This window comes from Anolis sagrei, chromosome 8, assembly GCF_037176765.1.
Source record: "Anolis sagrei isolate rAnoSag1 chromosome 8, rAnoSag1.mat, whole genome shotgun sequence".
NCBI classification, from domain to species: domain Eukaryota; kingdom Metazoa; phylum Chordata; class Lepidosauria; order Squamata; family Dactyloidae; genus Anolis; species Anolis sagrei.
The window spans coordinates 26,405,761-26,428,508 of NC_090028.1; the positions used below are offsets into that span (position 1 = coordinate 26,405,761).

Below are 22,748 nucleotides of genomic sequence, written 5' to 3' on the forward strand. Positions count from 1 at the left end.
TACTTAAAGTTTGTGATGTTGGACAACTTTGCTCTAGAGCAGTGGTTCTCAACCTGGGGTCCCCAGATGTTTTTGGCCTCCAACTCCCGGAAATCCTAACAGCTGGTAAACTGGCTGGGATTTCTGGGAGTTGTAGGACAAAAAACATCTGGGGACCCCAGGTTGAGAACCACTGCTCTAGATGCATCATGAGAAGGGTTCAGTGTGCTCTCTGGCTGTAGGGTAAACTAGAACTTCCACTAGAGTGAGTCCATCCCCTCAAACCCTTCCAGTAGGTTGGTTTATTAATGGGGGTTCTGTGTGCCAAGTTTGGTCCAGGTCCATCATCGGTGGAGGTCAGTTTCCCTGGTTGTGGGTCAACTACAACTCCCATCATGCCAGGTCAACTCCGAGAAACTCCATCTGTACTTAAAGTTTGTGATGTTGGACAAGTTTGCTCTAGCTGCATCATGAGAAGGGTTCAGTGTGCTCCCGCTGTAGGGTAAACTACAACTCCCACTAGGGTGAGTCCGTCCCCTCAAACCCCTTCAGTAGGTTGATTTACTCATGGGTGTTCTGTGTTCCAAGTTTGGTCCAGGTCTATCATCGGTGGAGGTCAGTTTTCCTGGTTGTGGGTCAACTACAACTCCCATCATGCTAGATCAACTCCAAGAAACTCCATCAGTACTTAAAATTTGTGATGTTGGACAAGTTTGCTCTAAATGTATCATGGGTAGGGTTCAGTGTGCTCTCTGGCACACTGAACTACAACTCCCACTAGGGTGAGTCCATCCCCTCAAACCCCTCCAGTAGGTTGGTTTATTCATGGGGGTTCTGTGTGCCAAATGTGGTCCAGGTCCATCATCCATCATTCTGGTTGTGAGTGAACTACAACTCCCAGAAAGGAAGGTCAGTTCTGCCCAAACCCCTCCAGTAATCAATTTTAGGCATATCAGGTATGTGTGCCAGATTTGGTCCAGATCCTTTAGTGTTTAAGTTCATAGTGCTTTCTGGATGTAGGTGAACTACAACTCCTCCAAATCTTGAATTTTCCCCAAAGACCTCCAGGATTTTTTGCTCCTCTGTGTGCCAAGTTTGATCCAATCCCATCTTTGGCGGAGTTCAGTGGGCTCATTGATTGCAGGTGAACCATAAATCCCAGTACCTACAACTCCAAAATGTCCAGGCCAATTCCACTCAAAATCCATCAGTATTCAAATTTGGGCATATCAGGTCTGCATGCCAAGTTTGGTCCAGAATCCATCATTGTTTGGGTTCATAGTGCGCTCTGGTTGTGGGTGAACTAGAACTCCCAGAAAGGAAGGTCAGTTGCCTCCAAACCCCTCCAGTAATCAAATTTCAAGTTTGTGTGCCAAGTTTGGTCCAGATCTTTGTTCTTTGGGTTTACAGTGCTCTCTGGATGTAGGTGAACTACAACTCCCCCAAATCAAGATGAATTTTTCCCAAAGACCTCCAGTATTTTTTGCTGGTCATGGGGGCTCTGTGTGCCAAGTTTGGTCCAATGCTATCTTTCGCGGAGTTCAGAGTGCTCTTTGATTGCAGGCAAACTATAAATCCCAGTACCTACAACTCCAGAATGTCCAGGCCAATTCCCCTCAAAACCTACCAGTATTCCAGTTTAGGCATATTGGGTATGCATGCCAAGTTTGGTCCAGATCCATCCTTGTTTGGGTTCACAGTGCACTCTGGATGTAGGTGAACTACAACTCCTATACATCCTGCCAAATACCTCCAGTATTTTTTGTTGGTCTTAGGGATTCTGTGTGCCAAGTTAGTTCCAGGTCCATCGTTGGTGGAGTTCAGAGTGCAGTACTTAGATTGCAGGTGAACTATACATCCCAGTACCTACAACTCCTCTAAATCATGGTGAATTCTTCCCAAACCGCTTGTTTGGTTGCTGATCAATTCCTTTTGTTTGCTGTGTGCTATAGGAAAGGGTAGGAAAGGGTTAAGAGTCATTCAAATTCCACAGCAATGGAAAGAGAATTATGAAAAGAGGCTGGGTGGCCATCTGTCAGGAGGGCTTTTGTTGTGTCTTCCTGCCTGGCAGATTGGGGGCTGGACTGGATGACCCTCTTTGAGATCACTTCCTACTCTTGTATTACTACTACTTCTACAAAGGCTGGGTGGCCATCTGTTGGGGGTGTTTTAATAGTATTTTTCCTGCATGGCGGAAGGGGGTTGGACTGGATGGCCCCTGGGGTTTTCGCTATTATTATTATTATTATTATTATTATTATTATTATTACAAAGATTGGGTGGCCATCTGCTGGGGGTGCTTTGACTATACTTTCCCTGCATGGCAGACAAGAGTTGGACTTGATGGCCTCTGGGGTTTCTGCTATTATTATCTCTACTATTATTACAAAGACTGGATCGCCATCTGTTGGGGGTGCTTTGATTGTGCTTTCCCTGAATGGCAGGGGGTTGGACTTGATGGCCTCTGCGGTTTCCACTGTTATTATCACTACTGTCAATACAAAGGCTAGATGGCCATCTGTCAGGGATGCTTTGATTGTGCTTTCCCTGCATGGCAGGGGGTTGGACTAGGTGGCCCATGAGGTCTCCTCCAATTCTATTATTATTATTATTATTATTATTATTATTATTATTATTATTATTATTAGAAACACAACAAGATGAGTCCACAGCAGACAAGATCATTCTGCTGGCTGTTGTATTGGATCACACATCGGATATTATTATTATTATTATTATTATTATTATTATTATTATTATTATGCCTGGATGGCCACCTGTTGGGGAGTGCTTAATACTGTTAAGTTTATGTTGATTAAAATTGCTCTTCATCTATCTATCTGTCTATCTATCTATCTATCTATCTATAGCACTGTGTAAATTAGTTCACACAAGCACTCTCCATCCATCTGCCACTGTCCCAGAACATTTCTGATATATATATATATATATATATATATGTGTGTGTGTGTGTGTGTGTGTGTGTGTGTGCGCGCGCGCACACACATACACACAAACACATATAAATACACATGCATACATACATACATATACATACACATACATGCATACATACATACACACATAAACACACACATACATACACAGACAGACAGACAGACAGACAGACAGACAGATAGACAGATAGATAGATAGATAGAGGAAAAGGTAAAGGTTTCCTCATGACATTAAGTCCAATCGTGTCCGACTCTAGGGGTTGGTGCTCATCTCAATTTCTAGGCCGAAGAGCCGGCATTGTCCATAGACACCTCCAAGGTCATCTGGCCGACATGACTGCACGGAGCGCCGTTAGCTTCCCACCAAAGAGGTACCTATTGATCTACTCACATTTGCATGTTTTCAAACTGCTAGCTTGGCAGAAGCTGTAGCTGACAGTGGGAGCTCACCTGGCTCCCCAGATGCGAACTGCTGACATTCCAGTCAGCAAGTTCAGCAGCTGCACCACCAGGGGCTCCAGATGTATATGTAGGTGTATATATATTTGTATGTATATGTGTGTATGTATGTATGTATATATATGTGTGTGCATATATATCTACATATACATATATACACACATATACATATACATATTTATTTATAGTATTTATATGCCGCTTTTCTCACCCCTGGGGGGACTCAAAGCGGTTTACATACACACATACATTATATATAGTATAATATATAAACCTTTCTTGGGGCTCCACAAGAAATTTTTGCTTCCCAAAGGGCTCCACAGCCAAAAAAGTTTGAGAAACCCTAGCTTAGAGAGATCTAGATATTCCTAGCTTTAGGAATATCTAGATCTGGTGGACGTTGACCATCAAGTCGAGATGGAGGACTTTGATAAAAAGGAAACTTCTCTACGTCCTCCAGCACAATTCTGTAACCGACTTCCAGTATTAAATCCACAAATAATCAAATTCTCCAAAGCTAGACCTGCAAAAGGGCCCTCCGGTGGCGCAGCAGATTAAACCGCTGACCTGATTAACTTGCTGACCAAACGGTTGGTGGTTTGATTCCAGGGAGCAGGATATACATACATATCTATATCTGGAGCCCCCGGTGGCGCAACTGCTGAACTTGCTGACCAGAATGTCAGCAGTTCGAATCTTGGGAGCGGGGTGAGCTCCTGCTGTCATCCCCAGCTTCTGGCAACCTAGCAGTTCAAAAACATGCAAATGTGAGTAGATCAAAAGGTAGATAAATAGTAGATCAATGAGTACCGGTGGGAATGTAATGGCTCTCCATGCAGTCATGCCAGCCCCAGCTTCTGCCAACCTAGCAGTTCAAAAACATGCAAATGTAAGTAGATCAATAGGTAGGTCAATAGTAGATCAATAGGTACAGCGGGAAGGTAACAGCTCTCCATGCAGTCATGCCAGCCCCAGCCTCTGCCAACCTAGCAGTTTGAAAACATGCAAATGTGAGTAGATCAATAGGTAGGTCAATAGTAGATCAATAGGTACAGTGGGAAGGTAACAGCTCTCCATGCAGTCATGCCAGCCCCAGCCTCTGCCAACCTAGCAGTTCAAAAACATGCAAATGTGATTAGATCAATAGGTACATCAATAGTAGATCAATAGGTACGGTGGGAAGGTAACAGCTCTCCATGCAGTCATGCCAGCCCCAGCTTCTGCCAACCTAGCAGATCGAAAACATGCAAATGTGAGTAGATCAATAGGTAGATCAATAGTAGATCAATAGGTATGGCGGGAAGGTAACAGCTCTCCATGCAGTTATGCAGCCCCAGCTTCTGCCAACCTAGCAGTTCAAAAACATGCAAATGTGAGTAGATCAATAGGTAGATCAATAGTAGATCAATAAGTACCGGCACGAAGGTAATGGCTCTCCATGCTGTCGTGCCAGCCCCAGCTTCTGCCAACCTAGCAGTTCGAAAACATGCAAGTGTGAGTAGATCAATAGGTAGGTCAATAGTAGATGAATAGGTATGGCGGGAAGGTAATGGCTCTCCATGCAGTCATGCCAGCCACATGACCTTGGAGGTGTCTAAGGACAACGGCGGCTCTTTGGCTTACAAATGGAGATGAGTCGGACACGACTAGACTTGAATGCCAAACTTTCACCTTTACTTAGACCTGCAAATGTGGAGGGCCGACAGAAATTTAGATTTTAAAGGTGTCATCCAAGGTGCCGAAGCTACTTCCGCCAATGGTGTGAACTCCTGGGAGTTGTAGTTTGTGCTCTTTGCCGGAAAAGGCAAAAGACCTTGCAAACGACATCTCGAATTTGGGTTGGAAAAGCGCCTCGGCCACGTTTTTGTACCACGCGACGACGACAACGACGCTTGCTTCGGCTGAAACAAGAAAGTCAAGGGAAGGAGAGGAAAATATGAGCGAGGATCTTTTTTTTTCCCCTTCCCCGCTTTTTAATCTTTCCGCTGACCTTGTTCGCTGGAAGGGTCTCGGCTGCTTTAAAATTCTGATATGCAAATAGCTGATAGCTATAATCTATAATCCTCAACTTGGGAGCGTTTGCAGATGTGGCTGCCCATTCCCTTTCCTTCCGCTCCTTGCGATTCTTGGGCGGCTCAGCAAAACAGGCCGCTTTCCCTTCCGGCCAGGCATCTACGCATCAGACGTGGCCCATCTCCAAGATATATATATATGTACATTGAGGCCTCCGTATCCGCGGGGAATGGAGCGGAGGAACTTGAAACCATGTTGATGTCCAAATACCATGGTCTCTTTAGGCATTTGAAGGTCTTTCGCCAGAGATTTGACTATAGAATCCTGCTGTAGGACAGGCATAGGCCAACTTGGGCCCTCCAGGTGTTTTGGACTCCAACTCCCATAATTCCTAACAGCCGGTAGGCTGTTAGGAATTATGGGAGTTGGAGTCCAAAACACCTGGAGGGCCCAAGTTGGCCCATGCTTGCTGTAAGACCTACAGACTCCAAATTCAGTTGGAGGAGGGCCTGCAAATAGCTAGAGAACTACAAGTCCCCTCCAGGGATCTGTAGACCCTCCTACAGAATCATGCTAAATGCCTAAGCATGTTTTTTTAACTACGTCTAGGGCAATGATGGGGATGGACATATATGCAACAATCTGCAAAAAGTATCTGTGAATGTATGTATGTATGTTGCTAGGTGAAGTGGCCCTTTGTGACATCACTACATTGGCTGGGTGAAGTGGTCCACTGTGATGTCACTGGGGGAAAGGAAGGAAGGTAAGAAGGAAGGAAACAGAAAAAGAAGGGAATGTAAGGGGAAAGGGAAGGAGAAAGGAAAGAGGGAGAAAAGAAGGAAGGAAGGAAGGAAGGAAAGAAGGAAAGAATGAAGAGAGTAGGAAAGAAATAGGAAAAGAAAGAAAGAAGGGAAGAAAGAAGAGAAGGAAATAAAGAAGGAGGGAAAGAATGAATGAAGTAAGGAAAGAAGGAAAGAAAGATGGAGGGAAAGAAGGAAATAAATGGTGAAAGAAAGAAGGAAGGAAAGAAGACGGTAAATAAAGAAGGAAAGATGGAAGGAAGGAAAGAAGAAGATAAAGAAAGAAGGAAATAAGGAGGGAAAGAAAGAAGTAAGGAAAGAAGGAAAGAAAGAAGGAGGGAAAGAAGGAAATAAATGGCGAAAGAAGGAAGGAAAGAAGAAGGTAAATAAAGAAGGAAGGAAGGAAAGAAGAAGGTAAATAAAGAAGGAAGGAAAGAAGAATGGAAAGAAAGAAGGGGGAAGGAAGGAAGGAAAGAAGAAGATAAAGAAAGAAGGAAATAAGGAGGGAAAGAAAGAAGTAAGAAAAGAAGGTGGGAAGGAAGGAAGGAAAGGTTGAAAGAAAGAAGGAAGGAAAGAAGAAGGTAAATAAAGAAGGAAAAGGGAAGGAAAGAAGAAGGGAAAGAAGGAAATAAGAAGAGGAAGGAAGGAAGGAATAAGGGAAAGAAAGGAGGAAAAAAGGAGGGAAAGAAATAAGGAAGGAAGGAAGGAAGGAAGGAAGATAAAGAAAGAAGGACAAGGGGGAAAGAAAGAAAAGAGGGAAAGAAGGAAGCTAAGAAAGAAGGAGTGAAGGAAAGAAGGAGGGAAAGAAGGAGGGGCAGAAAGAAGGAAGGAAGGAAAGAAGGAGGAAAAGAATAAAGGAAGGAAAGGAGGAAGGAAGGAAGGAAGGAAGGAAGGAAGGAAGGAAGGAAGGAAGGAAGGAAGAGGGGGCAGTGACCCCTCTGACACCTGGGCTATGCTTTCGATATTTCCAAATTTTCCAAAAATCCCCATGGTTTCAATATTTCCTCTTTGTCCTGATCTGCACTCAGGCCTGCGCTAGGTTGGATGTGATGGGATTAGCAAGCGGTCCTCCATGGCGGCACCTCCGTCCGATGACAGATGCGGAGGCCGCACAGATAGATCAAACTGCCAAGCCCATCGTCCCCCCATCCATTCCTTGGCTGCTTCATCAGCCTGATCGGAGGGGCCTTTGGAATACCTAATCAACCTGCTTTAAAATCCAGGCAGAGGTAATTGCAAGGCTGCCTTGCCAACCTGTAACTGGGTCCTTGTGTTTTATCGCCCTATTTCCCTTTTTATGGCTCACTTTATTTCCGCACCCCATCAAATATTCAAATGCACGGAGGGCCCTTTTTATGCGGGGCTGTTTGTCACTTTTTATTTCCCTTTTGTCTTTTGGAGACAGCGCTTTGGTCATTAATTACTGGCTTCACGGAAGGCTGATGGGCCCAACAAACGCCCCACTCCTTGCTTTCTGTTTAAAGGTCAGAAGGCACAACAGTTGTCTCCCTTGGGGCAAATGGCATGCATTGGAAAATGGCTTGAAGGAAGGCAAGAAATGCAGATACCTTGGCAATATCTCCAACTGCAACTCCCAGCATTCCCTTTGGGGATGCAGGGAGTTGTTGTCCTTCTCCAAGAGCTGCAAAGGACAAGGGATATTGTCAGATTGTTGCTATCGAATTCAAACAGCACACTCTTGCTTTTCCCAGAGCAGTGTTTTCGACTGCAATTCCCAGCATTCACTTTGGGGTGCTGGAGTTGTAGTCCTTCCAAAAAAGAAAATGTTTCCAAGTTGCAGTGATAGTAAATGAGAGTTGGTAGTGTTCTATCTAATTAAAACATCCCTCCCTCCCTTTTCCTCTTTCTTTTTCCCCACTCCCCCTTTCCTTCTTTCCTTCTTTCTTTCTTTCCTTCTCTCTCTTTCTTTTCTTCTTTTTCCTTCCTTCCTTCTTTCTCTCTCTCTCTTATCTCTTTTTCTTTTCTTTCTTCTTTCTTTCTTTCTTTCTTTCTTTCTCTCTCTTTCCTTCCTTCCTTCCTTCCTTCCTTCCTTCCTTCCTTCCTTCCTTCCTTCTCTCTTCCCTTCTTTTTCTCTTTCTCTCTTTCTTTCTTTCTTTCTTTCTTTTATTCTTCTCTCTCTCGCTCTTTCTTTCTTTTCTTCCTTGTTTCTTTCTTTCTTTCTTTCTCTCTCTTTCTTTCTTTTCTTCCTTCCTTCCTTCCTTTTTTCTTTCTTTCTTTCTTTCCTTCTTTCCTTCCTTCATTCTTTCCTTTTTTCTTTCTTTCTTTTCCTTCTTTCTCTCTTTCCTTCTTTTTCTCTTTCTTTCTTTTTTTCTTTCCTTCCTTCCTTCCTTCCTTCCTTCCTTTCTTTCTTTCTTTCTTTCTTTCTTTCTTTCTTTCTTTCTTTCTTTCTTTCTTTCTTCTGCCCTGTCTGAGTAATCTCTCCCAGGCTGAAGTTTTATTGTTACTGGTTCTGATGGACAGGGCAAGGCTGGCCCCGATCCTTCTCCCAATTATTTTGTATTTCTTCCCCTTCACATTGGTATGTGTGGGTGCGGAGGGGGAAAATTATTCCAGCTATTTCTCTTTATCACTCTGAGCAGAGTTTTGCACCAGATAGCCCTATTTGTTTTAGATTAACTTTGCAGAAGCGGAGGGGTTGGGTTTTTGTTTTTTTGCAATGCATGCTGGGATCTGAGCAGTCTCCATGTGCCGAGAACCAAACCCCCAAAAACATATTTTGGGGGGTATTGCAGAACCTAGCAGCCCCTATCTATATATCTATCTGTCTATCCTTTATGCATTTTGGAATAGTTCCATGGTCTGCTTGTCTATATATTAAGAGGAAAGAGTTAGGCTAAATATCCCTGAAAGCACCCCCATTTTTGGGATTGCAGCACCCAGAATCTCTTATCTATCTATCTATCTATCTACCTATCTATCTATCATTTCTGTATCTGTCATTGATTTTAAAATATTTTCATGCTCTGCTTGTCTCTATCTTAAGAAGGAAGTGTTAGGCTGAACATCCCTTAAAAGGTTCGCTTTTTTTGGACTGCAGCAACCAGGATCCCCTATCTATCTATCTATCTATCTATTTATCATTTCTGTGTTTATCATTGATTTTGGAACATCTCCATGCTCTATATACCTATATTTTTAAGAGGGAAGGGTTAAGCCAAACATCCCTGAAAGCATCCCCTTTGTTTGTATTGCAGCACCCAGAATCCCCTATCTGCCTATGTATCCTCTCCATAGCTATCAATGATTTTGGAAAATAATGGGGAATGTTTCCATGCTCTGATTCCCTAATACATTATAAAGGGAAGAGTTAAGCTGAATATCCTTGAAAACATAATAATACTAATAGTAATAATAATAATAATAATAATAATAGGTGACAGCAAGATTGAAGCGAAAAAACTGGAAAAGCTGACACGATATGAGGATTTAAAGATCAAACTGCAAAGACTCTGGCACAAGCCAGTCAGGGGGGTCCCAGTGGTGATCGGCACACTGCGTGCAGTGCCTAAAGACCTTGGCCTACACTTAAACACAATTGGCGCTGACAAAATTGGCATCTGTCAGCTGCAAATGGCCACCCTACTCGGATCTGCATGCATTATTTGCTGATACATCACACAGTCCTAGAGATTTGGGAAGTGTCCGACGTGTGATCCAATACAACAGCCAGCAGAGTGATCTGGTTTGCTGTGTACTAATCTTGTTATATTTCAAATAGTAGTAGTAATAATAATAATAATAATAATAATAATAATAATAATAATAATTTTATTTCTTACCCATCTCTTCCCATCTTTATTTCGTCCTTCCTTCCTTCTTTCCCTCCCTCCCTCTTCCTTCTTTCCTTTTTTCCTTCCTTTCTTCTGTCCCTTCCTCTTCCTTCCTTCTTTTCTTTCCTCCCTCCCTCCCTTCCTTCTCTCCCCCTCCCTCCCTTCCTTCTTTCCTTCCCTCGCTCCCTCTCTCCCTCTCCCTTCATTTTTTCTTTCCTCCCTTCCTTCCCTCCCTCTTCCTTCCTCCCTCCCCCTTCCTTCCTCTTTCCCTCCCCCTTCCTTCCTTCCTTCCTTCCTTCCCTCCCTCCCTCCCTCCCTCCCTCCCTCTTCCTTCCTTTCCCTCCCCCTTCCTTCCTTCCTTCCTTCCTTCCTTCCTTCCTCCCTCCCTCCTTCCTTCCCTCCCTCTCCCTTCTTTCCCTCCCCCTCCCCCCCTTCCTTCCTTCCTTCCTCCCTCCCTCCCTCCTTCCCTCCCTCTCCCTTCTTTCCCTCCCCCTCCCTCCCTCCCATCCTCCCTCCCTCCCTCCCTTCCTTCCTTCCTTCCTTCCTTCCTTCCTTCCTTCCTTCCTTCCCTCCCCCTTCCTTTCCCTCCCCCTTCCTCCCTCCCTCCCTCCCTCCCTTCCTCCTTCCCTCCACTCCCTTCTTTCCCTCCCTCTTCCTCCCTCCCCTCCCGCTCTCCCTCTTCCTTCCTTCCCTCCCTCCCTTTCTCCCCCTTCCTCCCTTCCTTCCTTCCTTCCTTCCTTCCTTCCTTCCTTCCTTCCTTCTTTCCATCCATCCTTCCTTCCTTCCTTCCTTCCTTCCCTCCCTCCCTCCCTCCCTCCCTCTTCCTTCCTTTCCCTCCCCCTTCCTTCCTTCCTTCCTTCCTTCCTTCCTCCCTCCCTCCTTCCTTCCCTCCCTCTCCCTTCTTTCCCTCCCCCTCCCCCCCTTCCTTCCTTCCTTCCTCCCTCCCTCCCTCCTTCCCTCCCTCTCCCTTCTTTCCCTCCCCCTCCCTCCCTCCCATCCTCCCTCCCTCCCTCCCTTCCTTCCTTCCTTCCTTCCTTCCTTCCTTCCTTCCTTCCCTCCCCCTTCCTTTCCCTCCCCCTTCCTCCCTCCCTCCCTCCCTCCCTCCCTCCCTTCCTCCTTCCCTCCACTCCCTTCTTTCCCTCCCTCTTCCTCCCTCCCCTCCCGCTCTCCCTCTTCCTTCCTTCCCTCCCTCCCTTTCTCCCCCTTCCTCCCTTCCTTCCTTCCTTCCTTCCTTCCTTCCTTCCTTCCTTCCTTCCTTCCTTCTTTCCATCCATCCTTCCTTCCTTCCTTCCTTAATTCCTTCCTTCCTTCCTTTTGGACTGCAGCCCCCAGAATCTTCTGTCTATTATAATTGTTGAAAACTCGGCGTTAGATTCCAAAAAAGGGAACATTACTCCCCCCCCCCCCCCAAGATATTGTAGTACTTTGGCAATAAGATTTTTTGACTTTGCGCAGATACATTGACAATATAGTAGTAAATCGTATTGAAATCAAATACATCTGGTTCAAGAATACCATAGGATCATGCTGGAGGACCTAGAAAATGCCTGGAGAAGACAATACTTTGTCCAATGTGGCCCAAGCAAACTCTAGACAACAGTTGAATCCTGTTGGGTGATGGACTTCTGTCCAAAGGATGTTATGCATTTGTCATATACTCCTAGTTCATAATAATAATAATACATTTGGGTAAATGAGGAAGCGAAGTAACCCCTCTTGTTGCCACCCAAATGGACAATATTTGGATCATTTGTATATAAGGGGCATCCAACCTGTCCTGTGTTTCTATGGCCCAGGTCTGGACTTTGTGCAAACCTCTGGATTGAACAGCTTTGGCTTCTATTCCTGGGGAAGCCCTGCATTTGCAACCCGGAGGCTGAAGGAGGACCACTTGAAGGGAGGACGAATTGGGGGAGGAGGAACAATGTAAACACAGAAGAAAGGCCCATGCAAAAGGAGCCCCGTCCCTTTCATTAGACACAATAAGCCAAGCCCCAGCAGCCGGGAGAGATAGGATCATCGCGGTTCATTCGAGGCCTGAATGCGCCAGGATATCATCAGGCCCTCCAAAGGCCCGTCTCCCTTTTGTCCCTTCTCTTTGGAGCCGATGCTATCGCTTGCAGAGCTCCCTTTCTCTTATGAGAAATGCTCTCGCCAAGGGTTTGTGGGGTGGGAAAGCAGGAAGGAGACATGAATTGGACCCAGTGCAAGAAAAGCAAGGGGTCGGGGCCTTTGGTTTGGACAGGCCATGCACCATAGAATCATATAGTTGGATGAGACACCCCAAAGGCCATCTAGTCCAACCACCTTCTTTCTGCCGTGCAGCAAAAGCACAATCATAGCAGCCCCTACAGATAGCCATCCAGCCTCAATTATGATGATGATGATGATGATGATGATGATGATGATGATGATGATGGAGGAAGAAGCTGCATGGGCCATCTAGTCCAACCCCCTTCTGAAAGGCAGGAAAAGCACAATCAAAGCCCTCCTGACAGATGACCATCCAGTGTTATTAGTAGTATTAGTAGTAGTAGTAGTAATAATAATAGTAGTAGTAATAATAATAATAATAATAATAATAATAACGGTATTGGAAGAGATTGCATGGGCCGTATAGTCCAACCCCCTTCTGAAAGGTGGGAAAAGCACAATCGAAGCCCTCTCAACAGATGGCCATCCAGTAGTAATAGTGATGATGCTGCTGCTGCTGATGATGATGATGATGATGATGATGGAAGAGACTGCATGGGTCATATAGTCCAACTCTCATCTGAAAGGCAGGAAAAGCACAATCAAAGCCCTCCCAACAGATGGCCTTTCAGTAATAGTAATAATAATAGTAGTAGTAGTAGTAGCAGTAGTGATGATGATGATGATGATGATGATGATGATGATGGTGTTGGAAGAGACTACATGGGCCATATAGTCCAACCCTCTTCTGACAGGCAGGAAAAGCACAAGCAAAGCCCACACGTCTGATGGCCATCCAGTAGTAGTATTAGTAGTAGTAGTAGTAATAATAGTAGTAGTAATAATGATGATGATGATGTTGTTGGAAGAGACTGCATGGGCCATATAGTCCAACCCTCTTCTGAAGGCAGGAAAAGCACAATCAAATCCTCCCAACAGATGACCATCCAGTAGTAGTATTATTAGTAACAACAACAACAACAACAACAACAATAATAATATAGTTGGAAAAGACTGCATGGACCATCTAATCCAACCCCCTTCTGACAGGCAGGAAAAGTACATTCGAAGCACCCTCAGGAGATAGCCACCTAGCCTCTGTTTAAAAACCTCTTTGGAAAGAGCTTCCACTGCACTCAGAGGCAGTGAGTTCCACTGCTGAACAGCTCTCCTTACAGTCAGTTCTTCTTAATGTTCAGGTAGGAGCCCCCGGTGGCGCAGTGGGTTAAATCCCTGTGACAGCAGGACTGAAGACCGACAGGTCGCAGGTTCAAATCCAGGGGAGAGGCGGATGAGCTCCCTCTATCAGCTCCAGCTCTCCATGCGAGGGCAAAACATCAAAACATCCGGGTGTCCCCTGGTCAACATCCAATTCTCTCTGCAGACGGCCAATTCTCTCACACCAGAAGCGACTTGCAGTTTCTCAAGTCGCTCCTGACATGACAAAAAAAGGTTCAGGTGGAATCTCCTGTCCTAACATTTGAAATGAAGGCTCCATTGAGTCCTAGCAGAATGGCTTCCCCAAGAGCAGAATGGGTTTGGATTGGATGGCCTTTGGAGTCTTTAGATGACCTTTGGAGTGATACAGCGGCTCAAAAGGCCAATGTGATTGTCTTTTCCTGCATAGCAGAACAGGATTGCATGGAATGGCTCTTGGAGTTGTGATACTATCACAAGCTAAACATGAGCCAACAGTGTGATGCAGCAGCTTAAAAAACCAATGTGATTGTGTTTTCCTGAATAGCAGCACGGGATTGCATGTAATGGCAATTGGAGTCTCATCCAACTCTGTGATACTATCATAAGGTGAACATGAGCCAACAGTGTGATGCAGCAGCTTTAAAAGCCAATGCAATTGTGTTTTCCTGCATATTGGATTGGATGGCTCTTGGAGTCTAATCCAACTCTGTGATTGTATCACAAGTTAAACATGAGTCAGTAGTGTAACACAGTAGCAAAAAGGACCAATGCAATTGTGTTTTTCCAGCATAGCAGAATGGGATTGGATTGGATGGCCTTTGGAATCCCATCCAATTCTGTGATTGTATCACAACCTAAACGTGAGCCAGGAGTGTGATGCAGCAGCTCAAAAGTCCAACGCGGCTGTATCTTTCTGCATATCAGAATAGGATCAGATGGCCTTTGGGGTGTCTCCCAGCTCTGCGATTCTCGGTGCAAACCTCCCCTGTTGCCCTTTCCTCCGGTTGCCACTGACCCTTGGCCCGAACTGGTTTCGGAGGCCAATGCCACGCTGGAGAAGGAGGCGGCGGGTAACTTTCGCCCGCCGCCATCGCTCGGCAGCCTTGGTAAGAGCTCCTCCATTAATGGGGTCAGGGTTTGCGGCGATAAAGATTTGCTGTTGTTAACTGTGTCAAAAAATCAATACCTTCCCAGGCGATGCTGGGCTGCGATAGGAGGGGAGAAATCCCCGATAGCCGGCTATAAGCGGTTGAAATGGGGAGGAGGAGGAGGAGGATGTGGGGCACGTGGCACATGAAAGGAAGGAGGTACAGGCCGGGTCAGGGGTCCAAGGGGTGCCGGTCAGGACCCACAGGTGTCCAGAAAAGGTGCATTTGGTGGCACAGGTGCCATGTCAGAAAGAGAGTGCATCTCGGCACCTCTCCGTGGAGGGCACCTGGAGAAAATGGTGGCCCAGAGGCCAAGGTGAGGGGTAGAGATCGGAAAATGGCGGGGGGAGGAGGAGGAGGGGAGGGGTCACCTGGTTACCTGCCTACCTGTTTGGTGGCACTCTCCTCCCGCCATGTTGCTCAACCAGAAACGCCTCTTTCTCCCTGGACAGCCTAGAGGAACACCTGAGCCTTTGCTCAGGTGTGCCTCCAAGACACGGCTAGCAGAGGGTGCATCTATATTGTCAATCTAATGCAATTTCAGGAGACTGTGCATGGATTTAATGCAATTTCAGGAGACGTAAAGGTGCATCTGCACTGTGGAATGAATGCAGTTTCAAGAGACTTAATTAAGGGAGCTCACTATGGAATGAATGCATTTCCAGGAGTCTTAAAAGGTGTCTTTACACTCTGGATTTAATGCAGTCTCATTACATTAAGAATGCATCTACACTGTCGATTTAATGTAGTTTCAGAATAGTAAGGGTGCATCTACACGGTGGATTTAATACAGGTTCAGGATACTAAGGGTGCATCTACACAGTGGATTTAATGCAGTTTCAGGATACTTAGGGTGCATCTACATGGTGGAGTTCATACAGTTTCAGGATAGTAGGGTGCATCTACATAGTGGATTTAATGCAGGTTCATTACATTAAGAATGCATCTACACTGTTGATTTAATGCAGTTTCAGGATACTAAGGGTGCATCTACATGGTGAAGTTCATACAGTTTCAGGATAGTAAGGGTGCATCTACATGATGGATTTAATGCAGTTTCAGGATCCTTAGGGTGCATCTACATGGTGAAGTTCATATAGTTTCAGGATAGTAATGGTGCATCTACACGATGGATTTAATGTAGTTTTAGGATACTAAGGGTGCATCTACACAGTGGATTCAGCGCAGCTTCCGAATAGTAAGGGTCCATCTTCACAATGGATTTAATGCAGGTTCAGGATACTAAGGGTGCATCTACACGGTGGAGTTCATACAGTGTTAGGATATTAAGGGTGCATCTACAAGGTGGATTTAATGCAGTTTCAGGAGACATAAGGAAGCACACTGTGAATGAATGCATTTCTAAGGGTCTTAAAAGGTGTGTTTACACCCTGGATTTGATATAGTTTCAGGATACCAAGAGTGCATCTACACTGTGGATTCAATGCAATTTCAGGGTACTAAGGGTACATATACACTATGGAATTAATGCTGTTTCAGGAGCTTTAAAGGAGTGTTTGTACTGTGGAAAGAATGCATTTCCAGGAGTCCTAAAGGTGCATTTACATTGTCAATTTAATGCAGTTTCGGGAGACCTACGGCCCTTCTACAGTGCCATATAAAATCCAGAGTATCTGCTTTGAATTGGGTTATCTGGCAGTCTAGACTCAGATAACCCCGTTCAACGCAGATAATATGGAGTATCTGCTTGATAATCTGGATTATATGGTAGCGTAGAAGGGGCATAAGGGTGCATCTCCTTTGTGGAATAAATACATCCAGTCTTCGCTTGAATGCCATTTCAGGAGTATCTACTCTGCCGTATAATGCGTTATACGGTCAATGTCGAGCCATGTCAAGCAGTTCAAAGCAGTTATATGGCTCTCTATACTAATCATATAATGCATTTTGCATTATATGGCAATATAGATACAGCCTGAGGGTGAATCTACATTGTTGAATAAATGAATTCTGTTTCAGGAGACTAAAGGAGGTGCATTTACACTGCTGATTTCCAAAAGATTACAGCTAATGCATTGTATGGTCAGTATAGACCTGTATAACGCAACTCAATACAGTTAGAATGCATTATATGAGCCTACAGTAAGCATGGGCCAACTTGTGTTCTCCAGGTGTTTTGGACTGCAACTCCCACAATTCCTGGAGGGCCCAAGTTGGCCCATGTCTGGTGTGGATGTGCCCCTAATTTGGGAAGACACTGCTTCAGTTGAGATGGTTGATTGTGCCAAACGCCCAGGTCTTCATCTTGCCTTATTACTCCCATCGCTGGCCCTGATTTTCCTCTGTTGCTTGCGCGCTCACGCCGGTAAAGAGGGGATAATCTCCTTAGCCCCTTTGGAGAGATTTCCTTTTGTGCGGGAAGGTGAAGAGCGAAGGCGTGGGGCTTGTACGCCGCTTTAAAACTCTTCCCCAATCGGCCCCTCCATCTTATCCTCTCCATCTTTTGCTAGTTGAGTTGTCAGGGCTGGCTTTGCCTCTCTTTTTTTCCCTCTCTCTCTGATAGATTCCTTCTTTGCCTCGAGTTTGCAAGCTTCTCAAAAAGAAAAGTGACTTTTAATAAACAGGCGGAGAACCCTGTTGTTGTTGTTGTTGTTGTTAATAATATCACCACCACCATCCCATTATTAGCATCACTGTCATCATCATATAGTAATAATAATAAACTTTATTTAAAACCCGCCTCGATCTCACCGAAGGGGGACTCGGGGCTGCTAACATGAGCCCAAAAACAATACAGCATAATTAGATACAAAACAACAGAAAAATTACATCACAACAAAATACATAAAGTAACAAAATAAAATATCATAATCGTTATTATAAACATCATCACATCATCCTCCCGTTATTATTATTACTATCATTATTATCATCGCCATCATCATCTTCACATTATCATCCTATTATTATTATTATTATTATTATTATTATTATTATTATTACATCATCACCACCATCAGCATCCCATCATTATTATCATCATTATCATCACATCTTATTATTACTACCACTACCACCATCATCCCATTATTATTATCATCAATACCATCAGCATCCCATTATTATTATTATTATTATTATTATTATTATCACCATCATTATCATTATCATCATATCTTGCTATTATTATTATTATTATTACTACTACTACTACTACTACTACTGCTACCATCATTATCCCATTATTGTTATTATTACATCATTAGCATAATCAGCGAGCCCCCGGTGGCGCAGTGGCCGAGGCCCTGTGCCGGCAGGACTGAAGACCGACAGGTTACAGGTTCAAATCCGGGGAGAGGCGGATGAGCTCCCTCTATCAGCTCCAGCTCCTCATGCGGGGACATGAGAGAAGCCTCCCACAAGGATGATAAAAACATCAAATCATCCAGGCGTCCCCGGGGCAATGTCCTTGCAGACAGCCAACTCTCTCACACCAGAAGCGACTTGCTCCTGACATGACAAAAAAAAGCATAATCAGCATCCCATTATTATTATTAGTAGTAGTAGTAGTAGTAGTAGTAGTAGTATCACCATCAACATCATTATCATCCTCATCCAATTATTATTATCATCACCCTATTATTCTTATTCTTCTTCTTCTTCTTCTTCTTATTATTATTATTATTATCATATCATCAGCATTCCTTCATTATTATCATAATCATCACTATCATCATTATCGTCACCTATTATTATTATCATCATCATCCTATTATTATTATTATTATTATTATTATTATTATATCATCAACACCATCAGCATCCCATTATTAATATCGTCACCATCATCCTTATCATTGCATCTTATTATTTTTACCACCATCATTATAATCATCCTCCAATTATTATTATTATCATTATCATTATCATTATCATTATCACCATCATTACGCCATTATTATTATTGTTATTGTTATTGTTGTTATTATTATTCGATGCACAACAAGATTAGTACACAGCAAACTTGATCCTTCTGCTGGCTTTTGTATTAGATCACATTCTAGACACTTCCTAAGTGTCTAGGACTGTGTGATGTATCGGCAAATAATGCGTGCCAATTCGAGCAGGGTGGCCTTTTGCAGCTGACATATGGTGATTTTGTCAGCGCTGATTGTGCTTAAGTGCAGACCAAGGTCTTGAGGCACTGAGCCCAGTGTTCCAATCACCACTGAACAACCCTGACTAGCTTGTGCCAGAGTCTTTGCAGTTCGATCTTTGAATTCTCATATCGTGTCAGCTTTTCCAGTTGCTTCTCATCAATGCACCGGGACTGTGGCCCAGCTGGCTGAGTGTCAGCTGCATTAAGATCACTTCTGACCGAAAGGTCATGAGTTCGAAGCCAGCCCAGGTCGGAGTGAGCTTCCGATCAATTGTGTAGCTTGTTGTCGACCTTTGCATCCCGAAAGACAGTTGCATCTGTCAAGTATGAAAATTAGGATCATCTCTATGTGGGGAGGCTAATTTAAGTAATTTACGAGGCCATAAAAAAGATTCCAGCAAAGCACTCCAGCAAAGCATGTGGAGAATGGGGAAGTACTTCATCAGTGTCGCAGATGGATGATGAAAGCGACAGCTCCCCTGGCGGCCAGAAAAGTTAAATAGCTTCTGACTGTCTGTCTATATCTGTTGTGTGTCTTTGGCATTGAATGTTTGCCATATATGTGTACATTGTAATCCGCCCTGAGTCCCCTGTGCGGTGAGAAGAGCGGAATATAAATACTGTAAACAAACAAACAAACAAACAAACAAACAGTGCTGCTGTCACCTGGGATTGTAACATCAACAATCCATATCCATCACTCTATTATTATTATTATTATTATTTCATCAGCACCACCATTATCCCTTTATTATCATTGTCATCACCATCATAATAATCATCATATATTATTATTATTATTATTATTATTATTATTATTATTATTACATCACCATCATCATCCCTTTATTATCATTATCATCACCATCATAATAATCATCATATATTATTTATTTATTTATTTATTTATTTGCTTTATTTCTATACCGCATTTTTCAGCCCTTAACAGGCGACTCAATGCGGTTTACATGGTACAATTATCAAACAGTGTCAGTGCAATTAAAACATAACAATGCAACAAACAGGATCAACAGCATCAATCCACAACAGTTAACAATCAACAAGACAGATCAACAAAACAGACATAACATAACGCCTCAGTTGAAATCAGATCCGTTCTCATAATCCTTGTGCCATTCCTATGTTCCATTTACCGTCTTCCTATGATTGGTTGCACTGCTTAACCAAACGCTTGTTCATAAAGCCAGGTCTTAACCATTCTCCGAAACGTCAGCAGCGAAGGTGCCTGCCTGATGTCTGCCGGTAGGGCATTCCATAGCCGAGGGGCCACCACTGAGAAGGCCCTGTCTCTCGTCCCCGCCAAGCGCGCCTGTGACGCAGGCGGGATCGAGAGCAGGGCCTCCCCAGACGATCTTAATGTTCTGGTCGGTTCATAGGTGGAGATGCGTTCGGAGAGGTAAGCAGGGCCAGAACCGTTTAGGGCTTTATAGGCTAAAGCCAGCACCTTGAATTGTGCCCGGTAGCGGATTGGCAGCCAGTGGAGCTGGTTCAGCAGAGGAGTGGTATGCTCCCTGAGTGCCGCTCCCGTTAGCAACCTGGCCGCCGAGCGCTGGACCATCTGAAGCTTCCGGGCAGTCTTCAAGGGCAACCCCACGTAGAGCATGTTGCAGTAATCAATCCGAGATGTAACCAGAGCGTGGACTACCGTGGCCAAGTCAGACTTCCCAAGGTACGGGCGCAACTGGCGCACAAGTTTGAGTTGTGCAAATGCTCCCCTGGACACCGCCGAAACTTGGGGTTCCAAGCTTAGCGAAGAGTCCAGGATCACACCCAAGCTGCGAACCTGCGTCTTCAGGGGGAGTGTAACCCCGTCTAACACAGGCTGTAACCCTATACCCTGTTCGGCCTTTCGACTGATCAGGAGTGCCTCTGTCTTATCTGGATTATTATTATTATTATTATTATTATTATTATTATTATTATTACCACCATCATCACCCCATTATTATTATTGTCATCATCATGACTGTCATCCCAATATTATTATCATCATCTCATTTTTACATCATCATCATCATCTCATTATCATCTTCATCCTATTATTATATCATCATTATAATGACCATCATCCTATTATCTTGTTCTTCATCATCATCTTCATCATCATGCCTCTTTCTTCTCTTAAGTGAGAGTCATATATTGCCATGCCGGATTCCGCATTATTGCTTTTGTAGGATTTGTGTGTTTTTGTAGGTTTTCTCTGTTCTGAAAACTTAGAACACCTTCTCCTTAAGCATCGCTCTTACTTATAAAGGTTGAGCATCTCTTATCTTGAGAACAGAAGTTTCTTATTTCGGATTTTGGAATACTTGCATTTATATATAGTAGAACACAGTTTGCATACATTGGAAAGTTTAATTTCGAGCTGAAGAGGGAAGCTTTGCCTTTGCATTGTTGTTGTTATTGCTGCTGCTGTTATTGTTGATATTATTACTACTGACGTCCCACTTTTTCTCTCCAAAAAGAGACCCAAAGTGGCTAGAAATACTCTTAGCATTTCAACGGTTTTGCCATTGCATTTTCAAAATATACCCTTTATGTTTGAACCAACACAGTTTCATTTCATGCCATTCCGATGTTGAGTTTTCATTCATGTTCACTTATTCCAATCCAGGGATTGCAAACACATCATCCTCCAAGTGCAATTGAACTACAACTCCCAGCAGCCAATATCTGACAATACTAGAAGGCTGTTTACACTGTAGAGTGAATGGAGTTTGATACTGCTTTTTCACTGCCGTGGCTCAATGCTATGTAATAATGGGAGTTGTAGTTTTGCAGGCGTGATTGATGAGGATGAGGGAGAGGGCCTTCTCAGTGGTGGCCCCTCGACTTTGGAACTCACTTCCCAGGGACATTAGACATGCCCCAACTTTGGCAGTCTTTAGGAGGAGCCTGAAAACGTGGTTGTTCCAGTGCGCCTTCCCAGAATAAGGAAACTCTCTGCAACATGCCCTCAAAATGCTCTTTACCATTGATCTAGGACTAACTGCATTCCCTCAATTTTCTCTGAAAATGCTCACGTCACGTCAGCATTATTTTAATTTTAATCTATTACATTTGGCCCAGCCATCGGTTTTTAACATGTTTCCATGTCACTGTTGATTGTTTATTGATTATTTTTGTTATGTTTATATGAATTGTATTGTATTGATTGTTTTATTATCAATAAACAATGTTTTGTTTATTGATGTGTTGTGGGCTTGGCCTCATGTAAGCCGCACTGAGTCCCTTGGGGAGATGGTAGCGGGGTACAAATAAAGTATTATTATTATTATTATTATTATTATTATTATTATTAGGTTTCGAGCCTGCTCTGCCAAGAAATGCAGGTGCCTCCTCATACTACATCTCCCGGATTCTATATAGCCTTGAGACATGGCAGTTCAAGTAGTATCCAACTGCATTCATTCAACATTAATTGAATGGAGAGAGGAGGGGCTTTAAAGTTCGGACTAAAACCCATCACTATCAGTTCCGGAAACATTCAGGACTTTGGAGAGCCCCATTAGACCGGCTTCCTTGGGGCAGGTTCCCAATATGAAAGCATATTGGACAGCTCCTCTGAAGTTCGGACAAGAAACCAAAGCGGATTCACTTAACCAACATCTAATGGAAAAGATGGCAAATCTGAGCTGTTCTTTCTCCCAGCATCCCACCTTTGTGCCCCCAATCCTTACTCAGTGATTGATAAGGTGTCGAGAAATGATGATACTTCTTGGACAGCTCCTATGAAGTTCAGATTAGAAACCGGAGCGGATACTCCTAACCAACATCTGATATGGAAATGACGACAAATCTGAGCCGTTCCTTCTCCCAGCATCCTACCTTTGTGCTCCCAATCCTTACTCAGTGATTGAGAAGGTGTCGAGAAATGATGATACATGTTGGACAGCTCCTATGAAGTTCATACTAGAAACCGGAGCGGATGCTCTTAACCAGCATCTGATATGGAAATGATGACAAATCTGAGCCGTTCCTTCTCCCCGCATCCCACTTTTCTGCCCCTAATCTGTACTCGGTACTCCCACTTCCCACTTTTCTGCCCCTAATCTGTACTCTCAGCA

General features: G+C 43.9%; 1 protein-coding gene across 3 annotated transcripts in view; it reads left to right on the top strand.

The window, feature by feature from the left end:
- ZFPM1 (zinc finger protein, FOG family member 1) overlaps window positions 1–22,748 on the top strand; it is a 157,553-nt gene that overhangs the window by 94,196 nt on the left and 40,609 nt on the right. Inside the window, exon 1 of one of the 3 annotated variants that reach the window (XM_060787915.2) lies at window positions 14,297–14,498. The exons of 1 other annotated variant lie outside the window; for it this stretch is intronic. The gene's annotated coding sequence lies outside the window, so the exon portion shown is untranslated. Of the gene's footprint in view, window positions 1–14,296; window positions 14,499–14,646; window positions 14,857–22,748 lie in introns of those variants that run through there. One more of the 3 variants, XM_060787916.2, reaches the window with a different exon arrangement.